At 42.5% G+C, this 6,177-nt stretch overlaps 1 pseudogene; it reads right to left on the bottom strand.

Moving 5' to 3' along the window:
- Positions 1-250: 250 nt before the first annotated feature.
- LOC116094422 lies at positions 251-1,004 on the bottom strand (annotated as a pseudogene).
- Positions 1,005-6,177: the final 5,173 nt, after the last annotated feature.

Raw genomic sequence — 6,177 nt, 5'->3', positions numbered from 1 at the left:
GTTTAAACTATAACTTGGTAATTTCAGTTGGGCAGCAACTTGCTGCAAAATGCTTATTCAAGTGTGATCAGACAACTCTGGATACAGAGCAAAGATCAGAAATACCTTACTGGCTAATAGGGTTGCCTTGATCATTTTTTAGGAAAGGTACACTGCAATTTCAATAGACAGCCATACAGAAAGAGTTCTTCACGTAGACATTCCCATTTAAGTTAACTCTCTCTGGCCATCACAATTAGGACAGACACATTCACATAACTGGCTGAGCTTGAGCCTTCTTTGCAAGCAGCTTTAGATCTTCAATGCACTTGGCAGTGGTCTCCTTTTCCTGCTGTACAGAAATGCTCTGTACCACATGCTTCTCCACCCAGGCTATCATGTGCTCTTCCTTCTTGCAATGCATCATGTCCTGTACAGAAATATGGTAGTCTAGGTGATTCTTTACCTACTTATGTGTTCTACATAGCTGCTCCCGGAATGTGACCTCCAAGGCCAGGGCAATGTTATTCCTCTGAACATCGAAGAGGTAGTGGAGCTTTTGAGCCAGTGCCTGCTGTGCCTTTTCCATGTCGATTGCAGAATTTGTTTGATGCTTGACTGCTTTACTTCTTCTAGTTGAGCAGTTTCTCCTCATTAAGTTTGTCAATAAATTCTCCAATAGAGTCACCATATTTCTTAATCACATAGACAGTCAACTCTACTACTGATATGGTAGAGAAGGTCTCTGGGGGTAATCACATATATTTCTTTGGATAGAAAATACAGGCTAAGCCCAGTTCCAAGCATATAGGGTCTTACACCAGTCTTAGGGTAAAGAAACTGGAAAAATTCAGCCCAAGATGTACTTTTCCTCCATATTCAGGAAGAGATGATAGAGGGGCAAGGTGAGGCTGTCCTGTGTGAAAGACCCTTGTTGCCTGTAATACCCCTGGACCTAGGACAGCTGCATTCTTCATATACAGGGCTGCTATGGCGGCAGCAAAAAGTACCACCCAGGACAGCATTATCTGCGAAGATCTGAACAGAGGTCTCTGTGTCTCTGTGACCCTGACCTGAGACTGTCAGGAGCAGGAACAAGATGGCTGCTCATATATCTCTGATTATTTGTTTTCTAATAACTTGTTTTGGTTTCAAAATGAGCTTGCACTTCTAAATTTGATCACTGGGGGAAAAGACACAAGCGGAATCAAGACCTCCTGTGTTCTAAAGTCAGACTCTGACTGTGCTTCTGCTAGTGCCTAAGGGGACCACTTGTACAATTTAGTTAACATCCCTGTCCTGGAATCTCTCATGTGTAGAATGGGTTATCATAGCTGTACCTACTTTCATGTGAGAGTTCTGTGTTTAAACAGTGTTTGGGGGCAACAAGAGTTCCTACCAGCCAGCTCCAAACCCAGCTCCTCTTTGTTTATTTAAGATGGCTATTTGCTGCCTCATATGTGGTTCCTTCTGAGTAAGGAGACTGAGCCTCATTAATTAAACTGTTTCCTAGTGTCTGCAGGGCTCCCTGTGAACTAGGGGGAAATGTTGGAGATTTGGCCATAACATCATTAGGAGGCCATGAACTTAGGCTATCTAAAGCCTTTGTGTTAAGCACAGCCATGTGCCCCAATGTAGGGCAGCATGTGTGTCTGCCATTAATTCAGCACATAGTCAAAGACTCAAGCACATTATGATAATCAGATGCCATGGCCACAAGGAGCAGGGGAAAGTTCCAGAAGGAGACAGAAATCTAACACTTTTTATTTGTAGCTTATTCATTCATTTATCTAGCGCTTGTTGGGGATTGAGCAATGTAGATGCCTAGATATACAACTCAACTCAACGATAAAGGGCGGAATTACCTGCTGTGGGAGGTAAAGATGTGAAAAAATAGGTGCACAGAAAAGAGAGGTGGGGGGTGAGGGAGAGAAGGAGAGAAAACTCAAGAGCAAGAGGGAGAGCCTTAGATACAGCCGTGGGGAGTCTCTTTAAATGAGTGTTATTTAAGATAAGAGGAAAGAGAGAGGTACAGCTGACTTCTAGAAGAAAGCCTATAAAAGTGGGGGCTGGCACACGCACACTGGAGACGAGGGCCCTGGAGGCACGCTAATATCCTGTCACCCCTTGGAATGGATATTTAAAAAAAAATGACTTGCTCAATATTTATTTCTGTGGGCCACGGGGAAATTGACTTTTCTATTAAGAAAAATTATATGCAAAACACATTCAGTTAGTAATTCGCCTCAGCTGGGTCAAAGCAGGGGCGACTGTGGAGCTATTCAACAAAATGTTCCCAGTTTTCTTCTCATTCTTCAGCGTGCATGCAATTTCAACTAGAGAACTTTTTGGCAGGTGCATTAAAAATGCACAATTGATAATGAAGCAAATTACTGGCCACTGACAAACACCACTGTGCCACATCTTATTTGGGTTTAAAATCTAGCTTAATGTCAGCTTTCAACAGTCATTGTAGGTTTGTTTTGCCAAAACATTAAATGAGAACGTTTTAGGGGGACTAGTGGGGTATTTTTTATTGACTTTTGTGGGTGCTGGTTTCTTTTTCAGAAGCAATAATCAAGTGGAGACTCAAGCTAGCACTCCAGCTGGGCTTGACTCCCAATCCAGTTCTTAAAGGTGCTGGGCATGGTGGGAACTGAGTAAGGGAAGCCTGGCAACCAAGTACCTTGAATAATGTATGTAGATTTTACTGTAAGAAACTCGAGGCCCTTGAAGGATGAGAAACAGAGGACCACTAACACAAATCTGTAGAAACATCTTGTTTGCTTCAGTGTGGCAAAATCATTGTAGAGATGCTAGATTTTTTTTTTAGAGGGAAGATTTCTTGAGAGGTGACGGTTGAGATGCAGGAAATCCAGATGAGAAGCAACACTTCTTGATTCTTGAGATACAGAGCATGACTCACCAGAAGAGGGCGCCATCAACCGAAAGAGTACACCATTGGGTGAAACGAAGGCAGATGGCAAAGTCCCAACTCTCACATCGGTTCAAAGCAAGGCTCAGTCTATGTCGTAGGCATACATGGTGAGTTATAAATCCCCAGGTGGTTCTTACAGGAGGTCTGTGGTGGATTTGGCATGCCAGGCGAAGATTGGGTGAGATTTAAAATAACCAGGGTACGAAGCTCTGAACACTATGGGTATCATTAAGTTAACTGAGGTGGGAAACCCCATGCACTGTGGGTGGGGACATTACCTGGATAGTATCTTAGACTACATAAAAAGCAGGAAATGAACTGAGTTCAGCCTTTGTCTGCTTCTGGCTAAAGATGTGGTATGACCAGTGGCCTAGGCTGTCACTGCCATAAATTCAGTGCTGTGATGGACTAGGACCTCAAGCTGTGAGCCCAACAATACTTCATGACTGCTTTTGTCAGGATGCTTTGCAGTAGGGACAGAGAAGTAATTAAGGCAGACTTCTAGGAGAAAGGCAGGAGGAAGAGGGATGGGTGGAGGAAGCTTCAGCTTCTGAGAGGATGTAGGTACTCAAGGAATCTCTGAGAACTTCAGGCATCACATTTTTATATCAACAGTTTGAAAGAATCTGAGAGACCAAAGCATTACAAGCAGATAATGGTCAAGCATTGTACATTCTCAGTTTATGCTAACCTCCTCAGAGAAGCCAGAAATCTTCAGTGGCACTGCTTTCACTTCCTCTAATCTAAATGCTTGGGATTCTCTACTGCCTCCACAGGGCTCAACCCAATGCCTGTTTAATGACATCTTTACAATTTGATACCACATCTTCTCCATTTCAAAGCTCTCAGATGTGTTGTTTTGCCTGTGTGAGAACCCTGTGCTACCTTCTAAATGTCACTCAAAATCTACTTCCTCAGGACAGTCACTCTGCACTCCCACAGCTTCCTCCATTTTCCATTCATCACTCTTGGAATTGTAATTTATTATTATAGAAATGAGTTTTACACATGTATCTTCGAGAACAGATTGCAAACCACCAGCCTAGTTTATTTTCTAATCCCATTATAAACACAATTGGTAGTTTGAATGAGAATGGCTCCCATAGGTTCATATATTTTCATGTTTAGTTCCAGTTGAACTATTTGGGAAGGATTAGGAGGTATGACCTTGTTGAAAGAGGTGTGTTACTGGGGGTGGTCTTTGAGGTTTCAAAAAGCTCATACCAGTTTCTCTCTCTCTTTCTCTTTCTCTCTCTATCTCTGTCTCTGTCTCTGTGTCTCTGTCTCTGTCTCTGTCTCTCTTTCTCTCTGCCTGTTGTTTGTGGATCAGGATGTTAAGATCTCTGCTACTGCTCCAGATCAATGATGGTCGCAGACTAACTTTCTGAACCTGCAAGCAGGCCCTCAACTAAATGCTTTCTTTTAAAGGATTGCCATTCAAAGGACACTATCAATAGGACAAAAAGGCAACCAACAGATTGGGAAAAGATCTTTACCAATCCTACATCTGATAGAGGGCTAATATCCAATATATACAAAGAAATCAAGACATTAGACTCCAGAGAACCAAATAACCCTATTAAAACATGGGGTGCAGAGCTAAACAAAGAATTTACTGAGGGATATAGAATGGCCAAGAAGCACCTAAAGAAATGTTCAACATCCTTAGTCATCAAGAAAATGCAAACCAAAACAACCCTGAGATTCCACCTCACACCAGTCAGAATGGCTAAAACCAAAGACTCAGGTGACAGCAGATACTGGCGAGGATGTGGGGAAAGAGAAACACTCTTCTACTGCTGGTGGTATTGCAAGCTTGTACAACCACTCTGGAAATCAGTTTTATGGTTCCTCAGAAAATTGGACATAGTACTACCTGAGGACCCAGACATACTACTCCTGGGCATATACCTAGAAGATGCTCCAACATATAATAAGGGCACATGTTTCACTATGTTCATAGCAGCCTTATTTATAATAGCCAGGAGCTGGAAAGAACACAGATGTCCTTCAACAAAGTGGCACATTTACACAATGGAGTACTATCCAGCTATGAAAAACAATGAATTAATGAAATTCTTAGGCAAATGGATAGAACTAGAAAATATCATCCTGAGTGAGGTAACCCAATCGCAAAAGAACATACATGATATGCACTCACTGATACATGGATATTAGCCCAAAAGCTCCAAATAACCAGGATACAATTCACAGACCACATGAAGCTCAATAAGAAGAAGACCAAAATGTGGGTGCTTCGGTTCTTCTTAGAAGAAGAACAAAACGCTCACAGGAGCAAATATGGAGGAAAATTGTTGAGCAGAGACTGAAGGAAAGGCCATCCAGAGACTGTCCCACCTGGAGATTCATCTCATATACAGTTAACAAACCCAGACACTATTGTGGATGCTAAGAAGTGCATGCTGAAAGGAGCCTGATATGGATATCTCCTGAGAGGTCCTGCCAGAGCCTTACAAATATAGAGGCAGATGTTCACAGCCAACCATTGGACTGAGTGCGGAGTCCCCAAAAGAGGAGTTAGAGAAAGAACTGAAGGAACTGAAGAGGTTTGCAACCTCATAAGAAGAACAACAATATCAATCAACCAGAACCCCTAGAACTCCCAGGGACTAAGCCATCAACAAAGGAGTACACACGACTCCAACTGCATATGTAGCAGAGGATGGCTTTGTTATGCATCACTGGAAGGAGAGGTCCTTGGTCCTATGAAGGCTAGATAGATGCCCCAATATAGGAGAACCGAGGTTGGGGAAGTGGGAGTGGGTGGGTGGGTGGAGGAATACCCTCTTAGAAGCAGGGGGAGGGAGGATGTGATAGGGTGTTTCCCGGAGGGAGGGAAATTGGGAAAGGGGATAACATTTGAATGTAAATAAAGAAAATATCCAATTAAAAAATAAATAAATAAAGGGTTGTCATGGTCATTGTGTCTCTTCACAATAGAACAAGAACTAAGACAAAGACCAGAAACAACTTGAGAAGAAAAGGGTTTATTGCATCTTACAGCTTGCAATCAATCTATCATGAAGGGAAGCCAGGCAGGAACTCAAGGCAGGAACATGGAGGTATAAACAGAAGCAGAACTGATGGAAGATGCTTCATACAGGATTGTTCTCCATAGTTTACACAGTCATTGTCTGCTTCTTCCTCTTCTTCTACTTCTTTGTCTTCTATTTCTTCTTCTACTTCTTTTTCTACTTGTCTTCTTCTTCTTCTTCTTCTTCTTCCTCCTCCTCCTCCTC

Source organism: Mastomys coucha, unplaced genomic scaffold, assembly GCF_008632895.1.
Source record: "Mastomys coucha isolate ucsf_1 unplaced genomic scaffold, UCSF_Mcou_1 pScaffold16, whole genome shotgun sequence".
In the NCBI taxonomy this organism is placed as follows: Eukaryota; Metazoa; Chordata; class Mammalia; order Rodentia; family Muridae; genus Mastomys; species Mastomys coucha.
The sequence above is the reverse complement of the archived record's forward strand: the minus strand, read 5'-3'. Positions and strand labels throughout refer to the sequence as shown.